This window comes from Gasterosteus aculeatus, chromosome 2, assembly GCF_964276395.1.
Source record: "Gasterosteus aculeatus chromosome 2, fGasAcu3.hap1.1, whole genome shotgun sequence".
NCBI lineage: Eukaryota > Metazoa > Chordata > Actinopteri > Perciformes > Gasterosteidae > Gasterosteus > Gasterosteus aculeatus.
The window spans coordinates 22,779,721-22,794,802 of NC_135689.1; the positions used below are offsets into that span (position 1 = coordinate 22,779,721).

At 44.5% G+C, this 15,082-nt stretch overlaps 64 non-coding genes across 64 annotated transcripts; all 64 read left to right on the forward strand.

Annotated features, from left to right (window-relative positions):
- Positions 1-65: 65 nt before the first annotated feature.
- LOC144402003 (5S ribosomal RNA) lies at positions 66-184 on the forward strand. Its single transcript, XR_013463937.1, has one exon. It is a non-coding gene; the product is annotated as a 5S ribosomal RNA (ribosomal RNA).
- A 117-nt stretch (positions 185-301) lies between these two features.
- LOC144402004 (5S ribosomal RNA) lies at positions 302-420 on the forward strand. Its single transcript, XR_013463938.1, has one exon. It is a non-coding gene; the product is annotated as a 5S ribosomal RNA (ribosomal RNA).
- Positions 421-537: 117 nt separating this feature from the next.
- On the forward strand, positions 538-656 carry LOC144402006 (5S ribosomal RNA). Its single transcript, XR_013463940.1, has one exon. It is a non-coding gene; the product is annotated as a 5S ribosomal RNA (ribosomal RNA).
- Positions 657-773: 117 nt separating this feature from the next.
- LOC144399452 (5S ribosomal RNA) lies at positions 774-892 on the forward strand. Its single transcript, XR_013461598.1, has one exon. It is a non-coding gene; the product is annotated as a 5S ribosomal RNA (ribosomal RNA).
- A 116-nt stretch (positions 893-1,008) lies between these two features.
- On the forward strand, positions 1,009-1,127 carry LOC144402007 (5S ribosomal RNA). Its single transcript, XR_013463941.1, has one exon. It is a non-coding gene; the product is annotated as a 5S ribosomal RNA (ribosomal RNA).
- Positions 1,128-1,243: 116 nt separating this feature from the next.
- On the forward strand, positions 1,244-1,362 carry LOC144398228 (5S ribosomal RNA). The gene has a single exon (XR_013460375.1). It is a non-coding gene; the product is annotated as a 5S ribosomal RNA (ribosomal RNA).
- Positions 1,363-1,479: 117 nt separating this feature from the next.
- Positions 1,480-1,598, forward strand: LOC144402008 (5S ribosomal RNA). The gene has a single exon (XR_013463942.1). It is a non-coding gene; the product is annotated as a 5S ribosomal RNA (ribosomal RNA).
- A 117-nt stretch (positions 1,599-1,715) lies between these two features.
- Positions 1,716-1,834, forward strand: LOC144402009 (5S ribosomal RNA). Its single transcript, XR_013463943.1, has one exon. It is a non-coding gene; the product is annotated as a 5S ribosomal RNA (ribosomal RNA).
- A 117-nt stretch (positions 1,835-1,951) lies between these two features.
- On the forward strand, positions 1,952-2,070 carry LOC144402010 (5S ribosomal RNA). The gene has a single exon (XR_013463944.1). It is a non-coding gene; the product is annotated as a 5S ribosomal RNA (ribosomal RNA).
- A 117-nt stretch (positions 2,071-2,187) lies between these two features.
- Positions 2,188-2,306, forward strand: LOC144402011 (5S ribosomal RNA). Its single transcript, XR_013463946.1, has one exon. It is a non-coding gene; the product is annotated as a 5S ribosomal RNA (ribosomal RNA).
- A 117-nt stretch (positions 2,307-2,423) lies between these two features.
- LOC144399743 (5S ribosomal RNA) lies at positions 2,424-2,542 on the forward strand. Its single transcript, XR_013461889.1, has one exon. It is a non-coding gene; the product is annotated as a 5S ribosomal RNA (ribosomal RNA).
- A 116-nt stretch (positions 2,543-2,658) lies between these two features.
- Positions 2,659-2,777, forward strand: LOC144402012 (5S ribosomal RNA). The gene has a single exon (XR_013463947.1). It is a non-coding gene; the product is annotated as a 5S ribosomal RNA (ribosomal RNA).
- Positions 2,778-2,893: 116 nt separating this feature from the next.
- On the forward strand, positions 2,894-3,012 carry LOC144402013 (5S ribosomal RNA). The gene has a single exon (XR_013463948.1). It is a non-coding gene; the product is annotated as a 5S ribosomal RNA (ribosomal RNA).
- Positions 3,013-3,129: 117 nt separating this feature from the next.
- LOC144402014 (5S ribosomal RNA) lies at positions 3,130-3,248 on the forward strand. Its single transcript, XR_013463949.1, has one exon. It is a non-coding gene; the product is annotated as a 5S ribosomal RNA (ribosomal RNA).
- Positions 3,249-3,365: 117 nt separating this feature from the next.
- On the forward strand, positions 3,366-3,484 carry LOC144402015 (5S ribosomal RNA). The gene has a single exon (XR_013463950.1). It is a non-coding gene; the product is annotated as a 5S ribosomal RNA (ribosomal RNA).
- A 117-nt stretch (positions 3,485-3,601) lies between these two features.
- LOC144402017 (5S ribosomal RNA) lies at positions 3,602-3,720 on the forward strand. Its single transcript, XR_013463952.1, has one exon. It is a non-coding gene; the product is annotated as a 5S ribosomal RNA (ribosomal RNA).
- A 116-nt stretch (positions 3,721-3,836) lies between these two features.
- LOC144402018 (5S ribosomal RNA) lies at positions 3,837-3,955 on the forward strand. Its single transcript, XR_013463953.1, has one exon. It is a non-coding gene; the product is annotated as a 5S ribosomal RNA (ribosomal RNA).
- Positions 3,956-4,071: 116 nt separating this feature from the next.
- Positions 4,072-4,190, forward strand: LOC144402019 (5S ribosomal RNA). The gene has a single exon (XR_013463954.1). It is a non-coding gene; the product is annotated as a 5S ribosomal RNA (ribosomal RNA).
- Positions 4,191-4,307: 117 nt separating this feature from the next.
- Positions 4,308-4,426, forward strand: LOC144402020 (5S ribosomal RNA). The gene has a single exon (XR_013463955.1). It is a non-coding gene; the product is annotated as a 5S ribosomal RNA (ribosomal RNA).
- A 116-nt stretch (positions 4,427-4,542) lies between these two features.
- Positions 4,543-4,661, forward strand: LOC144402021 (5S ribosomal RNA). Its single transcript, XR_013463956.1, has one exon. It is a non-coding gene; the product is annotated as a 5S ribosomal RNA (ribosomal RNA).
- Positions 4,662-4,777: 116 nt separating this feature from the next.
- On the forward strand, positions 4,778-4,896 carry LOC144402023 (5S ribosomal RNA). The gene has a single exon (XR_013463958.1). It is a non-coding gene; the product is annotated as a 5S ribosomal RNA (ribosomal RNA).
- A 117-nt stretch (positions 4,897-5,013) lies between these two features.
- On the forward strand, positions 5,014-5,132 carry LOC144402024 (5S ribosomal RNA). The gene has a single exon (XR_013463959.1). It is a non-coding gene; the product is annotated as a 5S ribosomal RNA (ribosomal RNA).
- A 117-nt stretch (positions 5,133-5,249) lies between these two features.
- LOC144396946 (5S ribosomal RNA) lies at positions 5,250-5,368 on the forward strand. The gene has a single exon (XR_013459092.1). It is a non-coding gene; the product is annotated as a 5S ribosomal RNA (ribosomal RNA).
- Positions 5,369-5,485: 117 nt separating this feature from the next.
- Positions 5,486-5,604, forward strand: LOC144402025 (5S ribosomal RNA). Its single transcript, XR_013463960.1, has one exon. It is a non-coding gene; the product is annotated as a 5S ribosomal RNA (ribosomal RNA).
- Positions 5,605-5,720: 116 nt separating this feature from the next.
- On the forward strand, positions 5,721-5,839 carry LOC144402026 (5S ribosomal RNA). The gene has a single exon (XR_013463961.1). It is a non-coding gene; the product is annotated as a 5S ribosomal RNA (ribosomal RNA).
- A 117-nt stretch (positions 5,840-5,956) lies between these two features.
- LOC144402027 (5S ribosomal RNA) lies at positions 5,957-6,075 on the forward strand. Its single transcript, XR_013463962.1, has one exon. It is a non-coding gene; the product is annotated as a 5S ribosomal RNA (ribosomal RNA).
- A 117-nt stretch (positions 6,076-6,192) lies between these two features.
- On the forward strand, positions 6,193-6,311 carry LOC144402029 (5S ribosomal RNA). The gene has a single exon (XR_013463964.1). It is a non-coding gene; the product is annotated as a 5S ribosomal RNA (ribosomal RNA).
- A 117-nt stretch (positions 6,312-6,428) lies between these two features.
- On the forward strand, positions 6,429-6,547 carry LOC144402030 (5S ribosomal RNA). Its single transcript, XR_013463965.1, has one exon. It is a non-coding gene; the product is annotated as a 5S ribosomal RNA (ribosomal RNA).
- Positions 6,548-6,663: 116 nt separating this feature from the next.
- Positions 6,664-6,782, forward strand: LOC144402031 (5S ribosomal RNA). Its single transcript, XR_013463966.1, has one exon. It is a non-coding gene; the product is annotated as a 5S ribosomal RNA (ribosomal RNA).
- A 117-nt stretch (positions 6,783-6,899) lies between these two features.
- On the forward strand, positions 6,900-7,018 carry LOC144402032 (5S ribosomal RNA). The gene has a single exon (XR_013463967.1). It is a non-coding gene; the product is annotated as a 5S ribosomal RNA (ribosomal RNA).
- A 117-nt stretch (positions 7,019-7,135) lies between these two features.
- LOC144402033 (5S ribosomal RNA) lies at positions 7,136-7,254 on the forward strand. The gene has a single exon (XR_013463968.1). It is a non-coding gene; the product is annotated as a 5S ribosomal RNA (ribosomal RNA).
- Positions 7,255-7,371: 117 nt separating this feature from the next.
- Positions 7,372-7,490, forward strand: LOC144402034 (5S ribosomal RNA). The gene has a single exon (XR_013463969.1). It is a non-coding gene; the product is annotated as a 5S ribosomal RNA (ribosomal RNA).
- Positions 7,491-7,607: 117 nt separating this feature from the next.
- On the forward strand, positions 7,608-7,726 carry LOC144402035 (5S ribosomal RNA). The gene has a single exon (XR_013463970.1). It is a non-coding gene; the product is annotated as a 5S ribosomal RNA (ribosomal RNA).
- A 116-nt stretch (positions 7,727-7,842) lies between these two features.
- LOC144396556 (5S ribosomal RNA) lies at positions 7,843-7,961 on the forward strand. Its single transcript, XR_013458702.1, has one exon. It is a non-coding gene; the product is annotated as a 5S ribosomal RNA (ribosomal RNA).
- Positions 7,962-8,077: 116 nt separating this feature from the next.
- On the forward strand, positions 8,078-8,196 carry LOC144399215 (5S ribosomal RNA). Its single transcript, XR_013461360.1, has one exon. It is a non-coding gene; the product is annotated as a 5S ribosomal RNA (ribosomal RNA).
- A 116-nt stretch (positions 8,197-8,312) lies between these two features.
- On the forward strand, positions 8,313-8,431 carry LOC144402036 (5S ribosomal RNA). Its single transcript, XR_013463971.1, has one exon. It is a non-coding gene; the product is annotated as a 5S ribosomal RNA (ribosomal RNA).
- A 117-nt stretch (positions 8,432-8,548) lies between these two features.
- On the forward strand, positions 8,549-8,667 carry LOC144402037 (5S ribosomal RNA). Its single transcript, XR_013463972.1, has one exon. It is a non-coding gene; the product is annotated as a 5S ribosomal RNA (ribosomal RNA).
- A 117-nt stretch (positions 8,668-8,784) lies between these two features.
- Positions 8,785-8,903, forward strand: LOC144402246 (5S ribosomal RNA). Its single transcript, XR_013464181.1, has one exon. It is a non-coding gene; the product is annotated as a 5S ribosomal RNA (ribosomal RNA).
- Positions 8,904-9,020: 117 nt separating this feature from the next.
- LOC144402038 (5S ribosomal RNA) lies at positions 9,021-9,139 on the forward strand. The gene has a single exon (XR_013463973.1). It is a non-coding gene; the product is annotated as a 5S ribosomal RNA (ribosomal RNA).
- Positions 9,140-9,256: 117 nt separating this feature from the next.
- Positions 9,257-9,375, forward strand: LOC144397091 (5S ribosomal RNA). The gene has a single exon (XR_013459236.1). It is a non-coding gene; the product is annotated as a 5S ribosomal RNA (ribosomal RNA).
- Positions 9,376-9,492: 117 nt separating this feature from the next.
- On the forward strand, positions 9,493-9,611 carry LOC144398515 (5S ribosomal RNA). The gene has a single exon (XR_013460662.1). It is a non-coding gene; the product is annotated as a 5S ribosomal RNA (ribosomal RNA).
- Positions 9,612-9,727: 116 nt separating this feature from the next.
- Positions 9,728-9,846, forward strand: LOC144402040 (5S ribosomal RNA). Its single transcript, XR_013463975.1, has one exon. It is a non-coding gene; the product is annotated as a 5S ribosomal RNA (ribosomal RNA).
- A 117-nt stretch (positions 9,847-9,963) lies between these two features.
- Positions 9,964-10,082, forward strand: LOC144402041 (5S ribosomal RNA). Its single transcript, XR_013463976.1, has one exon. It is a non-coding gene; the product is annotated as a 5S ribosomal RNA (ribosomal RNA).
- A 116-nt stretch (positions 10,083-10,198) lies between these two features.
- LOC144402042 (5S ribosomal RNA) lies at positions 10,199-10,317 on the forward strand. Its single transcript, XR_013463977.1, has one exon. It is a non-coding gene; the product is annotated as a 5S ribosomal RNA (ribosomal RNA).
- Positions 10,318-10,434: 117 nt separating this feature from the next.
- On the forward strand, positions 10,435-10,553 carry LOC144402043 (5S ribosomal RNA). The gene has a single exon (XR_013463978.1). It is a non-coding gene; the product is annotated as a 5S ribosomal RNA (ribosomal RNA).
- Positions 10,554-10,670: 117 nt separating this feature from the next.
- Positions 10,671-10,789, forward strand: LOC144402044 (5S ribosomal RNA). Its single transcript, XR_013463979.1, has one exon. It is a non-coding gene; the product is annotated as a 5S ribosomal RNA (ribosomal RNA).
- Positions 10,790-10,906: 117 nt separating this feature from the next.
- LOC144398665 (5S ribosomal RNA) lies at positions 10,907-11,025 on the forward strand. The gene has a single exon (XR_013460812.1). It is a non-coding gene; the product is annotated as a 5S ribosomal RNA (ribosomal RNA).
- A 117-nt stretch (positions 11,026-11,142) lies between these two features.
- Positions 11,143-11,261, forward strand: LOC144396557 (5S ribosomal RNA). Its single transcript, XR_013458703.1, has one exon. It is a non-coding gene; the product is annotated as a 5S ribosomal RNA (ribosomal RNA).
- A 116-nt stretch (positions 11,262-11,377) lies between these two features.
- Positions 11,378-11,496, forward strand: LOC144399226 (5S ribosomal RNA). The gene has a single exon (XR_013461371.1). It is a non-coding gene; the product is annotated as a 5S ribosomal RNA (ribosomal RNA).
- Positions 11,497-11,612: 116 nt separating this feature from the next.
- On the forward strand, positions 11,613-11,731 carry LOC144402045 (5S ribosomal RNA). Its single transcript, XR_013463980.1, has one exon. It is a non-coding gene; the product is annotated as a 5S ribosomal RNA (ribosomal RNA).
- Positions 11,732-11,848: 117 nt separating this feature from the next.
- Positions 11,849-11,967, forward strand: LOC144402046 (5S ribosomal RNA). Its single transcript, XR_013463981.1, has one exon. It is a non-coding gene; the product is annotated as a 5S ribosomal RNA (ribosomal RNA).
- Positions 11,968-12,084: 117 nt separating this feature from the next.
- On the forward strand, positions 12,085-12,203 carry LOC144402047 (5S ribosomal RNA). Its single transcript, XR_013463982.1, has one exon. It is a non-coding gene; the product is annotated as a 5S ribosomal RNA (ribosomal RNA).
- A 116-nt stretch (positions 12,204-12,319) lies between these two features.
- Positions 12,320-12,438, forward strand: LOC144402048 (5S ribosomal RNA). The gene has a single exon (XR_013463983.1). It is a non-coding gene; the product is annotated as a 5S ribosomal RNA (ribosomal RNA).
- Positions 12,439-12,554: 116 nt separating this feature from the next.
- Positions 12,555-12,673, forward strand: LOC144402049 (5S ribosomal RNA). Its single transcript, XR_013463984.1, has one exon. It is a non-coding gene; the product is annotated as a 5S ribosomal RNA (ribosomal RNA).
- Positions 12,674-12,790: 117 nt separating this feature from the next.
- Positions 12,791-12,909, forward strand: LOC144402051 (5S ribosomal RNA). Its single transcript, XR_013463986.1, has one exon. It is a non-coding gene; the product is annotated as a 5S ribosomal RNA (ribosomal RNA).
- A 117-nt stretch (positions 12,910-13,026) lies between these two features.
- Positions 13,027-13,145, forward strand: LOC144396947 (5S ribosomal RNA). The gene has a single exon (XR_013459093.1). It is a non-coding gene; the product is annotated as a 5S ribosomal RNA (ribosomal RNA).
- A 117-nt stretch (positions 13,146-13,262) lies between these two features.
- LOC144402052 (5S ribosomal RNA) lies at positions 13,263-13,381 on the forward strand. Its single transcript, XR_013463987.1, has one exon. It is a non-coding gene; the product is annotated as a 5S ribosomal RNA (ribosomal RNA).
- A 116-nt stretch (positions 13,382-13,497) lies between these two features.
- On the forward strand, positions 13,498-13,616 carry LOC144402053 (5S ribosomal RNA). The gene has a single exon (XR_013463988.1). It is a non-coding gene; the product is annotated as a 5S ribosomal RNA (ribosomal RNA).
- A 117-nt stretch (positions 13,617-13,733) lies between these two features.
- LOC144396558 (5S ribosomal RNA) lies at positions 13,734-13,852 on the forward strand. Its single transcript, XR_013458704.1, has one exon. It is a non-coding gene; the product is annotated as a 5S ribosomal RNA (ribosomal RNA).
- Positions 13,853-13,968: 116 nt separating this feature from the next.
- On the forward strand, positions 13,969-14,087 carry LOC144399237 (5S ribosomal RNA). Its single transcript, XR_013461382.1, has one exon. It is a non-coding gene; the product is annotated as a 5S ribosomal RNA (ribosomal RNA).
- A 116-nt stretch (positions 14,088-14,203) lies between these two features.
- LOC144402054 (5S ribosomal RNA) lies at positions 14,204-14,322 on the forward strand. The gene has a single exon (XR_013463989.1). It is a non-coding gene; the product is annotated as a 5S ribosomal RNA (ribosomal RNA).
- Positions 14,323-14,439: 117 nt separating this feature from the next.
- LOC144402055 (5S ribosomal RNA) lies at positions 14,440-14,558 on the forward strand. Its single transcript, XR_013463990.1, has one exon. It is a non-coding gene; the product is annotated as a 5S ribosomal RNA (ribosomal RNA).
- A 117-nt stretch (positions 14,559-14,675) lies between these two features.
- LOC144402056 (5S ribosomal RNA) lies at positions 14,676-14,794 on the forward strand. The gene has a single exon (XR_013463991.1). It is a non-coding gene; the product is annotated as a 5S ribosomal RNA (ribosomal RNA).
- Positions 14,795-14,910: 116 nt separating this feature from the next.
- On the forward strand, positions 14,911-15,029 carry LOC144402057 (5S ribosomal RNA). The gene has a single exon (XR_013463992.1). It is a non-coding gene; the product is annotated as a 5S ribosomal RNA (ribosomal RNA).
- Positions 15,030-15,082: the final 53 nt, after the last annotated feature.

Genomic DNA, 15,082 nt, shown 5'->3' on the forward strand with positions numbered 1-15,082 from the left:
ATTTCATTGTCAAAACTCCAAAACCTTTGACACATTTTAAAATATTAGGAAGAGGACATACAGTTGCTTACGGCCATACCTCTCTGGCTCCGCCTGATCTCGTCTGATCTCAGAAGCTAAGCAGAGTAGGGCCTGGTTAGTACTTGGATGGAAGACCGCCTGGGAATCCCAGGTGCCGTAAGCTTTTTCATTTCTCTCTCAGGAAGAAATTGAGAAGGCATTAGAAAGTGAATCCTTTTTCATTATCAAAACTCCAAAACCTTTGACACATTTTAAAAGATTAGGAAGAGGACATACAGTTGCTTACGGCCATACCTCTCTGGCTCCGCCTGATCTCGTCTGATCTCAGAAGCTAAGCAGAGTAGGGCCTGGTTAGTACTTGGATGGAAGACCGCCTGGGAATCCCAGGTGCCGTAAGCTTTTTCATTTCTCTCTCTGGAAGAAATTGAGAAGGCATTAGAAAGTGAATCCTTTTTCATTATCAAAACTCCAAAACCTTTGACACATTTTAAAATATTAGGAAGAGGACATACAGTTGCTTACGGCCATACCTCTCTGGCTCCGCCTGATCTCGTCTGATCTCAGAAGCTAAGCAGAGTAGGGCCTGGTTAGTACTTGGATGGAAGACCGCCTGGGAATCCCAGGTGCCGTAAGCTTTTTCATTTCTCTCTCTGGAAGAAATCGAGAAGGCATTAGAAAGTGACTCCTTTTTCATTATCAAAACTCCAAAACCTTTGACACATTTTAAAAGATTAGGAAGAGGACATACAGTTGCTTACGGCCATACCTCTCTTGCTCCGCCTGATCTCGTCTGATCTCAGAAGCTAAGCAGAGTAGGGCCTGGTTAGTACTTGGATGAAAGACCGCCTGGGAATCCCAGGTGCCGTAAGCTTTTTCATTTCTATCTGTAAAAGACACAGAGAAGGCCTTAGAAAGTGACTCCATTTCATTGTCAAAACTACAAAACCTTTGACACGTTTTAAAAGATTAGGAAGAGGACATACAGTTGCTTACGGCCATACCTCTCTGGCTCCGCCTGATCTCGTCTGATCTCAGAAGCTAAGCAGAGTAGGGCCTGGTTAGTACTTGGATGGAAGACCGCCTGGGAATCCCAGGTGCCGTAAGCTTTTTCAATTCTATCTGTAAAAGACACAGAGAAGGCCTTAGAAAGTGACTCCATTTAATTGTCAAAACTACAAAACCTTTGACACATTTTAAAAGATTAGGTAGAGGACATACAGTTGCTTACGGCCATACCTCTCTGGCTCCGCCTGATCTCGTCTGATCTCAGAAGCTAAGCAGAGTAGGGCCTGGTTAGTACTTGGATGGAAGACCGCCTGGGAATCCCAGGTGCCGTAAACTTTTTCATTTCTCTCTCTGGAAGAAATTGAGAAGGCATTAGAAAGTGAATCCTTTTTCATTATCAAAACTCCAAAACCTTTGACACATTTTAAAAGATTAGGAAGAGGACATACAGTTGCTTACGGCCATACCTCTCTGGCTCCGCCTGATCTCGTCTGATCTCAGAAGCTAAGCAGAGTAGGGCCTGGTTAGTACTTGGATGGAAGACCGCCTGGGAATCCCAGGTGCCGTAAGCTTTTTCATTTCTCTCTCTGGAAGAAATCGAGAAGGCATTAGAAAGTGACTCCTTTTTCATTATCAAAACTCCAAAACCTTTGACACATTTTAAAAGATTAGGAAGAGGACATACAGTTGCTTACGGCCATACCTCTCTGGCTCCGCCTGATCTCGTCTGATCTCAGAAGCTAAGCAGAGTAGGGCCTGGTTAGTACTTGGATGGAAGACCGCCTGGGAATCCCAGGTGCCGTAAGCTTTTTCATTTCTCTCTCTGGAAGAAATCGAGAAGGCATTAGAAAGTGACTCCTTTTTCATTATCAAAACTCCAAAACCTTTGACACATTTTAAAAGATTAGGAAGAGGACATACAGTTGCTTACGGCCATACCTCTCTGGCTCCGCCTGATCTCGTCTGATCTCAGAAGCTAAGCAGAGTAGGGCCTGGTTAGTACTTGGATGGAAGACCGCCTGGGAATCCCAGGTGCCGTAAGCTTTTTCATTTCTCTCTCTGGAAGAAATTGAGAAGGCATTAGAAAGTGAATCCTTTTTCATTATCAAAACTCCAAAACCTTTGACACATTTTAAAATATTAGGAAGAGGACATACAGTTGCTTACGGCCATACCTCTCTGGCTCCGCCTGATCTCGTCTGATCTCAGAAGCTAAGCAGAGTAGGGCCTGGTTAGTACTTGGATGGAAGACCGCCTGGGAATCCCAGGTGCCGTAAGCTTTTTCATTTCTCTCTCTGGAAGAAATCGAGAAGGCATTAGAAAGTGACTCCTTTTTCATTATCAAAACTCCAAAACCTTTGACACATTTTAAAAGATTAGGAAGAGGACATACAGTTGCTTACGGCCATACCTCTCTGGCTCCGCCTGATCTCGTCTGATCTCAGAAGCTAAGCAGAGTAGGGCCTGGTTATTACTTGGATGGAAGACCGCCTGGGAATCCCAGGTTCCGTAAGCTTTTTCATTTCTATCTGTAAAAGACACAGAGAAGGCCTTAGAAAGTGACTCCATTTCATTGTCAAAACTACAAAACCTTTGACAAGTTTTAAAAGATTAGGAAGAGGACATACAGTTGCTTACGGCCATACCTCTCTGGCTCCGCCTGATCTCGTCTGATCTCAGAAGCTAAGCAGAGTAGGGCCTGGTTAGTACTTGGATGGAAGACCGCCTGGGAATCCCAGGTGCCGTAAGCTTTTTCAATTCTATCTGTAAAAGACACAGAGAAGGCCTTAGAAAGTGACTCCATTTAATTGTCAAAACTACAAAACCTTTGACACATTTTAAAAGATTAGGTAGAGGACATACAGTTGCTTACGGCCATACCTCTCTGGCTCCGCCTGATCTCGTCTGATCTCAGAAGCTAAGCAGAGTAGGGCCTGGTTAGTACTTGGATGGAAGACCGCCTGGGAATCCCAGGTGCCGTAAGCTTTTTCATTTCTCTCTCTGGAAGAAATTGAGAAGGCATTAGAAAGTGAATCCTTTTTCATTATCAAAACTCCAAAACCTTTGACACATTTTAAAAGATTAGGAAGAGGACATACAGTTGCTTACGGCCATACCTCTCTGGCTCCGCCTGATCTCGTCTGATCTCAGAAGCTAAGCAGAGTAGGGCCTGGTTAGTACTTGGATGGAAGACCGCCTGGGAATCCCAGGTGCCGTAAGCTTTTTCATTTCTCTCTCTGGAAGAAATCGAGAAGGCATTAGAAAGTGACTCCTTTTTCATTATCAAAACTCCAAAACCTTTGACACATTTTAAAAGATTAGGAAGAGGACATACAGTTGCTTACGGCCATACCTCTCTGGCTCCGCCTGATCTCGTCTGATCTCAGAAGCTAAGCAGAGTAGGGCCTGGTTAGTACTTGGATGGAAGACCGCCTGGGAATCCCAGGTGCCGTAAGCTTTTTCATTTCTCTCTCTGGAAGAAATCGAGAAGGCATTAGAAAGTGACTCCTTTTTCATTATCAAAACTCCAAAACCTTTGACACATTTTAAAAGATTAGGAAGAGGACATACAGTTGCTTACGGCCATACCTCTCTGGCTCCGCCTGATCTCGTCTGATCTCAGAAGCTAAGCAGAGTAGGGCCTGGTTAGTACTTGGATGGAAGACCGCCTGGGAATCCCAGGTGCCGTAAGCTTTTTCAATTCTATTTGTAAAAGACACAGAGAAGGCCTTAGAAAGTGACTCCATTTCATTGTCAAAACTACAAAACCTTTGACACATTTTAAAAAATTAGGTAGAGGACATGCAGTTGCTTACGGCCATACCTCTCTGGCTCCGCCTGATCTCGTCTGATCTCAGAAGCTAAGCAGAGTAGGGCCTGGTTAGTACTTGGATGGAAGACCGCCTGGGAATCCCAGGTGCCGTAAGCTTTTTCAATTCTATCTGTAAAAGACACAGAGAAGGCCTTAGAAAGTGACTCCATTTCATTGTCAAAACTACAAAACCTTTGACACATTTTAAAAGATTAGGTAGAGGACATACAGTTGCTTACGGCCATACCTCTCTGGCTCCGCCTGATCTCGTCTGATCTCAGAAGCTAAGCAGAGTAGGGCCTGGTTAGTACTTGGATGGAAGACCGCCTGGGAATCCCAGGTGCCGTAAGCTTTTTCATTTCTCTCTCTGGAAGAAATTGAGAAGGCATTAGAAAGTGAATCCTTTTTCATTATCAAAACTCCAAAACCTTTGACACATTTTAAAAGATTAGGAAGAGGACATACAGTTGCTTACGGCCATACCTCTCTGGCTCCGCCTGATCTCGTCTGATCTCAGAAGCTAAGCAGAGTAGGGCCTGGTTAGTACTTGGATGGAAGACCGCCTGGGAATCCCAGGTGCCGTAAGCTTTTTCAATTCTATTTGTAAAAGACACAGAGAAGGCCTTAGAAAGTGACTCCATTTCATTGTCAAAACTACAAAACCTTTGACACATTTTAAAAGATTAGGTAGAGGACATGCAGTTGCTTACGGCCATACCTCTCTGGCTCCGCCTGATCTCGTCTGATCTCAGAAGCTAAGCAGAGTAGGGCCTGGTTAGTACTTGGATGGAAGACCGCCTGGGAATCCCAGGTGCCGTAAGCTTTTTCAATTCTATCTGTAAAAGACACAGAGAAGGCCTTAGAAAGTGACTCCATTTAATTGTCAAAACTACAAAACCTTTGACACATTTTAAAAGATTAGGTAGAGGACATACAGTTGCTTACGGCCATACCTCTCTGGCTCCGCCTGATCTCGTCTGATCTCAGAAGCTAAGCAGAGTAGGGCCTGGTTAGTACTTGGATGGAAGACCGCCTGGGAATCCCAGGTGCCGTAAGCTTTTTCATTTCTCTCTCTGGAAGAAATTGAGAAGGCATTAGAAAGTGAATCCTTTTTCATTATCAAAACTCCAAAACCTTTGACACATTTTAAAAGATTAGGAAGAGGACATACAGTTGCTTACGGCCATACCTCTCTGGCTCCGCCTGATCTCGTCTGATCTCAGAAGCTAAGCAGAGTAGGGCCTGGTTAGTACTTGGATGGAAGACCGCCTGGGAATCCCAGGTGCCGTAAGCTTTTTCATTTCTCTCTCTGGAAGAAATCGAGAAGGCATTAGAAAGTGACTCCTTTTTCATTATCAAAACTCCAAAACCTTTGACACATTTTAAAAGATTAGGAAGAGGACATACAGTTGCTTACGGCCATACCTCTCTGGCTCCGCCTGATCTCGTCTGATCTCAGAAGCTAAGCAGAGTAGGGCCTGGTTAGTACTTGGATGGAAGACCGCCTGAGAATCCCAGGTGCCGTAAGCTTTTTCATTTCTCTCTCTGGAAGAAATCGAGAAGGCATTAGAAAGTGACTCCTTTTTCATTATCAAAACTCCAAAACCTTTGACACATTTTAAAAGATTAGGAAGAGGACATACAGTTGCTTACGGCCATACCTCTCTGGCTCCGCCTGATCTCGTCTGATCTCAGAAGCTAAGCAGAGTAGGGCCTGGTTAGTACTTGGATGGAAGACCGCCTGGGAATCCCAGGTGCCGTAAGCTTTTTCAATTCTATTTGTAAAAGACACAGAGAAGGCCTTAGAAAGTGACTCCATTTAATTGTCAAAACTACAAAACCTTTGACACATTTTAAAAGATTAGGTAGAGGACATGCAGTTGCTTACGGCCATACCTCTCTGGCTCCGCCTGATCTCGTCTGATCTCAGAAGCTAAGCAGAGTAGGGCCTGGTTAGTACTTGGATGGAAGACCGCCTGGGAATCCCAGGTGCCGTAAGCTTTTTCATTTCTCTCTCTGGAAGAAATTGAGAAGGCATTAGAAAGTGAATCCTTTTTCATTATCAAAACTCCAAAACCTTTGACACATTTTAAAATATTAGGAAGAGGACATACAGTTGCTTACGGCCATACCTCTCTGGCTCCGCCTGATCTCGTCTGATCTCAGAAGCTAAGCAGAGTAGGGCCTGGTTAGTACTTGGATGGAAGACCGCCTGGGAATCCCAGGTGCCGTAAGCTTTTTCATTTCTCTCTCTGGAAGAAATCGAGAAGGCATTAGAAAGTGACTCCTTTTTCATTATCAAAACTCCAAAACCTTTGACACATTTTAAAAGATTAGGAAGAGGACATACAGTTGCTTACGGCCATACCTCTCTGGCTCCGCCTGATCTCGTCTGATCTCAGAAGCTAAGCAGAGTAGGGCCTGGTTAGTACTTGGATGGAAGACCGCCTGGGAATCCCAGGTGCCGTAAGCTTTTTCATTTCTCTCTCTGGAAGAAATCGAGAAGGCATTAGAAAGTGACTCCTTTTTCATTATCAAAACTCCAAAACCTTTGACACATTTTAAAAGATTAGGAAGAGGACATACAGTTGCTTACGGCCATACCTCTCTGGCTCCGCCTGATCTCGTCTGATCTCAGAAGCTAAGCAGAGTAGGGCCTGGTTAGTACTTGGATGGAAGACCGCCTGGGAATCCCAGGTGCCGTAAGCTTTTTCAATTCTATTTGTAAAAGACACAGAGAAGGCCTTAGAAAGTGACTCCATTTAATTGTCAAAACTACAAAACCTTTGACACATTTTAAAAGATTAGGTAGAGGACATGCAGTTGCTTACGGCCATACCTCTCTGGCTCCGCCTGATCTCGTCTGATCTCAGAAGCTAAGCAGAGTAGGGCCTGGTTAGTACTTGGATGGAAGACCGCCTGGGAATCCCAGGTGCCGTAAGCTTTTTCATTTCTCTCTCTGGAAGAAATTGAGAAGGCATTAGAAAGTGAATCCTTTTTCATTATCAAAACTCCAAAACCTTTGACACATTTTAAAATATTAGGAAGAGGACATACAGTTGCTTACGGCCATACCTCTCTGGCTCCGCCTGATCTCGTCTGATCTCAGAAGCTAAGCAGAGTAGGGCCTGGTTAGTACTTGGATGGAAGACCGCCTGGGAATCCCAGGTGCCGTAAGCTTTTTCATTTCTCTCTCTGGAAGAAATCGAGAAGGCATTAGAAAGTGACTCCTTTTTCATTATCAAAACTCCAAAACCTTTGACACATTTTAAAAGATTAGGAAGAGGACATACAGTTGCTTACGGCCATACCTCTCTGGCTCCGCCTGATCTCGTCTGATCTCAGAAGCTAAGCAGAGTAGGGCCTGGTTAGTACTTGGATGGAAGACCGCCTGGGAATCCCAGGTGCCGTAAGCTTTTTCATTTCTCTCTCTGGAAGAAATCGAGAAGGCATTAGAAAGTGACTCCTTTTTCATTATCAAAACTCCAAAACCTTTGACACATTTTAAAAGATTAGGAAGAGGACATACAGTTGCTTACGGCCATACCTCTCTGGCTCCGCCTGATCTCGTCTGATCTCAGAAGCTAAGCAGAGTAGGGCCTGGTTAGTACTTGGATGGAAGACCGCCTGGGAATCCCAGGTGCCGTAAGCTTTTTCATTTCTCTCTCTGGAAGAAATCGAGAAGGCATTAGAAAGTGACTCCTTTTTCATTATCAAAACTCCAAAACCTTTGACACATTTTAAAAGATTAGGAAGAGGACATACAGTTGCTTACGGCCATACCTCTCTGGCTCCGCCTGATCTCGTCTGATCTCAGAAGCTAAGCAGAGTAGGGCCTGGTTAGTACTTGGATGGAAGACCGCCTGGGAATCCCAGGTGCCGTAAGCTTTTTCAATTCTATTTGTAAAAGACACAGAGAAGGCCTTAGAAAGTGACTCCATTTAATTGTCAAAACTACAAAACCTTTGACACATTTTAAAAGATTAGGTAGAGGACATGCAGTTGCTTACGGCCATACCTCTCTGGCTCCGCCTGATCTCGTCTGATCTCAGAAGCTAAGCAGAGTAGGGCCTGGTTAGTACTTGGATGGAAGACCGCCTGGGAATCCCAGGTGCTGTAAGCTTTTTCATTTCGATCTGTAAAAGACACAGAGAAGGCCTTAGAAAGTGACTCCATTTCATTGTCAAAACTACAAAACCTTTGACACATTTTAAAAGATTAGGAAGAGGACATACAGTTGCTTACGGCCATACCTCTCTGGCTCCGCCTGATCTCGTCAGATCTCAGAAGCTAAGCAGAGTAGGGCCTGGTTAGTACTTGGATGGAAGACCGCCTGGGAATCCCAGGTGCCGTAAGCTTTTTCATTTCGATCTGTAAAAGACACAGAGAAGGCCTTAGAAAGTGACTCCATTTCATTGTCAAAACTACAAAACCTTTGACACATTTTAAAAGATTAGGTAGAGGACATACAGTTGCTTACGGCCATACCTCTCTGGCTCCGCCTGATCTCGTCTGATCTCAGAAGCTAAGCAGAGTAGGGCCTGGTTAGTACTTGGATGGAAGACCGCCTGGGAATCCCAGGTGCCGTAAGCTTTTTCATTTCTCTCTCTGGAAGAAATCGAGAAGGCATTAGAAAGTGACTCCTTTTTCATTATCAAAACTCCAAAACCTTTGACACATTTTAAAAGATTAGGAAGAGGACATACAGTTGCTTACGGCCATACCTCTCTGGCTCCGCCTGATCTCGTCTGATCTCAGAAGCTAAGCAGAGTAGGGCCTGGTTAGTACTTGGATGGAAGACCGCCTGGGAATCCCAGGTGCCGTAAGCTTTTTCAATTCTATTTGTAAAAGACACAGAGAAGGCCTTAGAAAGTGAATCCTTTTTCATTATCAAAACTCCAAAACCTTTGACACATTTTAAAATATTAGGAAGAGGACATACAGTTGCTTACGGCCATACCTCTCTGGCTCCGCCTGATCTCGTCTGATCTCAGAAGTTAAGCAGAGTAGGGCCTGGTTAGTACTTGGATGGAAGACCGCCTGGGAATCCCAGGTGCCGTAAGCTTTTTCATTTCTCTCTCTGGAAGAAATCGAGAAGGCATTAGAAAGTGACTCCTTTTTCATTATCAAAACTCCAAAACCTTTGACACATTTTAAAAGATTAGGAAGAGGACATACAGTTGCTTACGGCCATACCTCTCTGGCTCCGCCTGATCTCGTCTGATCTCAGAAGCTAAGCAGAGTAGGGCCTGGTTAGTACTTGGATGGAAGACCGCCTGGGAATCCCAGGTGCCGTAAGCTTTTTCATTTCTCTCTCTGGAAGAAATCGAGAAGGCATTAGAAAGTGACTCCTTTTTCATTATCAAAACTCCAAAACCTTTGACACATTTTAAAAGATTAGGAAGAGGACATACAGTTGCTTACGGCCATACCTCTCTGGCTCCGCCTGATCTCGTCTGATCTCAGAAGCTAAGCAGAGTAGGGCCTGGTTAGTACTTGGATGGAAAACCGCCTGGGAATCCCAGGTGCCGTAAGCTTTTTCATTTCTCTCTCTGGAAGAAATCGAGAAGGCATTAGAAAGTGACTCCTTTTTCATTATCAAAACTCCAAAACCTTTGACACATTTTAAAAGATTAGGAAGAGGACATACAGTTGCTTACGGCCATACCTCTCTGGCTCCGCCTGATCTTGTCTGATCTCAGAAGCTAAGCAGAGTAGGGCCTGGTTAGTACTTGGATGGAAGACCGCCTGGGAATCCCAGGTGCCGTAAGCTTTTTCAATTCTATTTGTAAAAGACACAGAGAAGGCCTTAGAAAGTGACTCCATTTAATTGTCAAAACTACAAAACCTTTGACACATTTTAAAAGATTAGGTAGAGGACATGCAGTTGCTTACGGCCATACCTCTCTGGCTCCGCCTGATCTCGTCTGATCTCAGAAGCTAAGCAGAGTAGGGCCTGGTTAGTACTTGGATGGAAGACCGCCTGGGAATCCCAGGTGCCGTAAGCTTTTTCATTTCTCTCTCTGGAAGAAATCGAGAAGGCATTAGAAAGTGACTCCTTTTTCATTATCAAAACTCCAAAACCTTTGACACATTTTAAAAGATTAGGAAGAGGACATACAGTTGCTTACGGCCATACCTCTCTGGCTCCGCCTGATCTCGTCTGATCTCAGAAGCTAAGCAGAGTAGGGCCTGGTTAGTACTTGGATGGAAGACCGCCTGGGAATCCCAGGTGCCGTAAGCTTTTTCAATTCTATTTGTAAAAGACACAGAGAAGGCCTTAGAAAGTGACTCCATTTAATTGTCAAAACTACAAAACCTTTGACACATTTTAAAAGATTAGGTAGAGGACATGCAGTTGCTTACGGCCATACCTCTCTGGCTCCGCCTGATCTCGTCTGATCTCAGAAGCTAAGCAGAGTAGGGCCTGGTTAGTACTTGGATGGAAGACCGCCTGGGAATCCCAGGTGCCGTAAGCTTTTTCATTTCTCTCTCTGGAAGAAATTGAGAAGGCATTAGAAAGTGAATCCTTTTTCATTATCAAAACTCCAAAACCTTTGACACATTTTAAAATATTAGGAAGAGGACATACAGTTGCTTACGGCCATACCTCTCTGGCTCCGCCTGATCTCGTCTGATCTCAGAAGCTAAGCAGAGTAGGGCCTGGTTAGTACTTGGATGGAAGACCGCCTGGGAATCCCAGGTGCCGTAAGCTTTTTCATTTCTCTCTCTGGAAGAAATCGAGAAGGCATTAGAAAGTGACTCCTTTTTCATTATCAAAACTCCAAAACCTTTGACACATTTTAAAAGATTAGGAAGAGGACATACAGTTGCTTACGGCCATACCTCTCTGGCTCCGCCTGATCTCGTCTGATCTCAGAAGCTAAGCAGAGTAGGGCCTGGTTAGTACTTGGATGGAAGACCGCCTGGGAATCCCAGGTGCCGTAAGCTTTTTCATTTCTCTCTCTGGAAGAAATCGAGAAGGCATTAGAAAGTGACTCCTTTTTCATTATCAAAACTCCAAAACCTTTGACACATTTTAAAAGATTAGGAAGAGGACATACAGTTGCTTACGGCCATACCTCTCTGGCTCCGCCTGATCTCGTCTGATCTCAGAAGCTAAGCAGAGTAGGGCCTGGTTAGTACTTGGATGGAAAACCGACTGGGAATCCCAGGTGCCGTAAGCTTTTTCATTTCTCTCTCTGGAAGAAATCGAGAAGGCATTAGAAAGTGACTCCTTTTTCATTATCAAAACTCCAAAACCTTTGACACATTTTAAAAGATTAGGAAGAGGACATACAGTTGCTTACGGCCATACCTCTCTGGCTCCGCCTGATCTCGTCTGATCTCAGAAGCTAAGCAGAGTAGGGCCTGGTTAGTACTTGGATGGAAGACCGCCTGGGAATCCCAGGTGCTGTAAGCTTTTTCATTTCGATCTGTAAAAGACACAGAGAAGGCCTTAGAAAGTGACTCCATTTCATTGTCAAAACTACAAAACCTTTGACACATTTTAAAAGATTAGGAAGAGGACATACAGTTGCTTACGGCCATACCTCTCTGGCTCCGCCTGATCTCGTCAGATCTCAGAAGCTAAGCAGAGTAGGGCCTGGTTAGTACTTGGATGGAAGACCGCCTGGGAATCCCAGGTGCCGTAAGCTTTTTCATTTCGATCTGTAAAAGACACAGAGAAGGCCTTAGAAAGTGACTCCATTTCATTGTCAAAACTACAAAACCTTTGACACATTTTAAAAGATTAGGTAGAGGACATACAGTTGCTTACGGCCATACCTCTCTGGCTCCGCCTGATCTCGTCTGATCTCAGAAGCTAAGCAGAGTAGGGCCTGGTTAGTACTTGGATGGAAGACCGCCTGGGAATCCCAGGTGCCGTAAGCTTTTTCATTTCTCTCTCTGGAAGAAATCGAGAAGGCATTAGAAAGTGACTCCTTTTTCATTATCAAAACTCCAAAACCTTTGACACATTTTAAAAGATTAGGAAGAGGACATACAGTTGCTTACGGCCATACCTCTCTGGCTCCGCCTGATCTCGTCTGATCTCAGAAGCTAAGCAGAGTAGGGCCTGGTTAGTACTTGGATGGAAGACCGCCTGGGAATCCCAGGTGCCGTAAGCTTTTTCATTTCTCTCTCTGGAAGAAATCGAGAAGGCATTAGAAAGTGACTCCTTTTTCATTATCAAAACTCCAAAACCTTTGACACATTTTAAAAGATTAGGAAGAGGACATACAGTTGCTTACGGCCATACCTCTCTGGCTCCGCCTGATCTCGTCTGATCTCAGAAGCTAAGCAGAGTAGGGCCTGGTTAGTACTTGGATGGAAGACCGCCTGGGAATCCCAGGTGCCGTAAGCTTTTTCAATTCTATTTGTAAAAGACACAGAGAAGGCCTTAGAAAGTGACTCCATTTCATTGTCAAAACTACAAAACCTTTGACACATTTTAAAAGATTAGGTAGAGGACATGCAGTTGCTTACGGCCATACCTCTCTGGCTCCGCCTGATCTCGTCTGATCTCAGAAGCTAAGCAGAGTAGGGCCTGGTTAGTACTTGGATGGAAGACCGCCTGGGAATCCCAGGTGCCGTAAGCTTTTTCAATTCTATCTGTAAAAGACACAGAGAAGGCCTTAGAAAGTGACTCCATTTAATTGTCAAAACTACAAAACCTTTGACACATTTTAAAAGATTAGGTAGAGGACATACAGTTGCTTACGGCCATACCTCTCTGGCTCCGCCTGATCTCGTCTGATCTCAGAAGCTAAGCAGAGTAGGGCCTGGTTAGTACTTGGATGGAAGACCGCCTGGGAATCCCAGGTGCCGTAAGCTTTTTCATTTCTCTCTCTGGAAGAAATTGAGAAGGCATTAGAAAGTGAATCCTTTTTCATTATCAAAACTCCAAAACCTTTGACACATTTTAAAAGATTAGGAAGAGGACATACAGTTGCTTACGGCCATACCTCTCTGGCTCCGCCTGATCTCGTCTGATCTCAGAAGCTAAGCAGAGTAGGGCCTGGTTAGTACTTGGATGGAAGACCGCCTGGGAATCCCAGGTGCCGTAAGCTTTTTCATTTCTCTCTCTGGAAGAAATCGAGAAGGCATTAGAAAGTGACTCCTTTTTCATTATCAAAACTCCAAAACCTTTGACACATTTTAAAAGATTAGGAAGAGGACATACAGTTGCTTACGGCCATACCTCTCTGGCTCCGCCTGATCTCGTCTGATCTCAGAAGCTAAGCAGAGTAGGGCCTGGTTAGTACTTGGATGGAAGACCGCCTGAGAATCCCAGGTGCCGTAAGCTTTTTCATTTCTCTCTCTGGAAGAAATCGAGAAGGCATTAGAAAGTGACTCCTTTTTCATTATCAAAACTCCAAAACCTTTGACACATTTTAAAAGATTAGGAAGAGGACATACAGTTGCTTACGGCCATACCTCTCTGGCTCCGCCTGATCTCGTCTGATCTCAGAAGCTAAGCAGAGTAGGGCCTGGTTAGTACTTGGATGGAAGACCGCCTGGGAATCCCAGGTGCCGTAAGCTTTTTCAATTCTATTTGTAAAAGACACAGAGAAGGCCTTAGAAAGTGACTCCATTTAATTGTCAAAACTACAAAACCTTTGACACATTTTAAAAGATTAGGTAGAGGACATGCAGTTGCTTACGGCCATACCTCTCTGGCTCCGCCTGATCTCGTCTGATCTCAGAAGCTAAGCAGAGTAGGGCCTGGTTAGTACTTGGATGGAAGACCGCCTGGGAATCCCAGGTGCCGTAAGCTTTTTCATTTCTCTCTCTGGAAGAAATTGAGAAGGCATTAGAAAGTGAATCCTTTTTCATTATCAAAACTCCAAAACCTTTGACACATTTTAAAATATTAGGAAGAGGACATACAGTTGCTTACGGCCATACCTCTCTGGCTCCGCCTGATCTCGTCTGATCTCAGAAGCTAAGCAGAGTAGGGCCTGGTTAGTACTTGGATGGAAGACCGCCTGGGAATCCCAGGTGCTGTAAGCTTTTTCATTTCGATCTGTAAAAGACACAGAGAAGGCCTTAGAAAGTGACTCCATTTCATTGTCAAAACTACAAAACCTTTGACACATTTTAAAAGATTAGGAAGAGGACATACAGTTGCTTACGGCCATACCTCTCTGGCTCCGCCTGATCTCGTCAGATCTCAGAAGCTAAGCAGAGTAGGGCCTGGTTAGTACTTGGATGGAAGACCGCCTGGGAATCCCAGGTGCCGTAAGCTTTTTCATTTCGATCTGTAAAAGACACAGAGAAGGCCTTAGAAAGTGACTCCATTTCATTGTCAAAACTACAAAACCTTTGACACATTTTAAAAGATTAGGTAGAGGACATACAGTTGCTTACGGCCATACCTCTCTGGCTCCGCCTGATCTCGTCTGATCTCAGAAGCTAAGCAGAGTAGGGCCTGGTTAGTACTTGGATGGAAGACCGCCTGGGAATCCCAGGTGCCGTAAGCTTTTTCATTTCTCTCTCTGGAAGAAATCGAGAAGGCATTAGAAAGTGACTCCTTTTTCATTATCAAAACTCCAAAACCTTTGACACATTTTAAAAGATTAGGAAGAGGACATACAGTTGCTTACGGCCATACCTCTCTGGCTCCGCCTGATCTCGTCTGATCTCAGAAGCTAAGCAGAGTAGGGCCTGGTTAGTACTTGGATGGAAGACCGCCTGGGAATCCCAGGTGCCGTAAGCTTTTTCATTTCTCTCTCTGGAAGAAATCGAGAAGGCATTAGAAAGTGACTCCTTTTTCATTATCAAAACTCCAAAACCTTTGACACATTTTAAAAGATTAGGAAGAGGACATACAGTTGCTTACGGCCATACCTCTCTGGCTCCGCCTGATCTCGTCTGATCTCAGAAGCTAAGCAGAGTAGGGCCTGGTTAGTACTTGGATGGAAGACCGCCTGGGAATCCCAGGTGCCGTAAGCTTTTTCAATTCTATTTGTAAAAGACACAGAGAAGGCCTTAGAAAGTGACTCCATTTCATTGTCAAAACTACAAAACCTTTGACACATTTTAAAAGATTAGGTAGAGGACATGCAGTTGCTTACGGCCATACCTCTCTGGCTCCGCCTGATCTCGTCTGATCTCAGAAGCTAAGCAGAGTAGGGCCTGGTTAGTACTTGGATGGAAGACCGCCTGGGAATCCCAGGTGCCGTAAGCTTTTTCAATTCTATCTGTAAAAGACACAGAGAAGGCCTTAGAAAGTGACTCCAT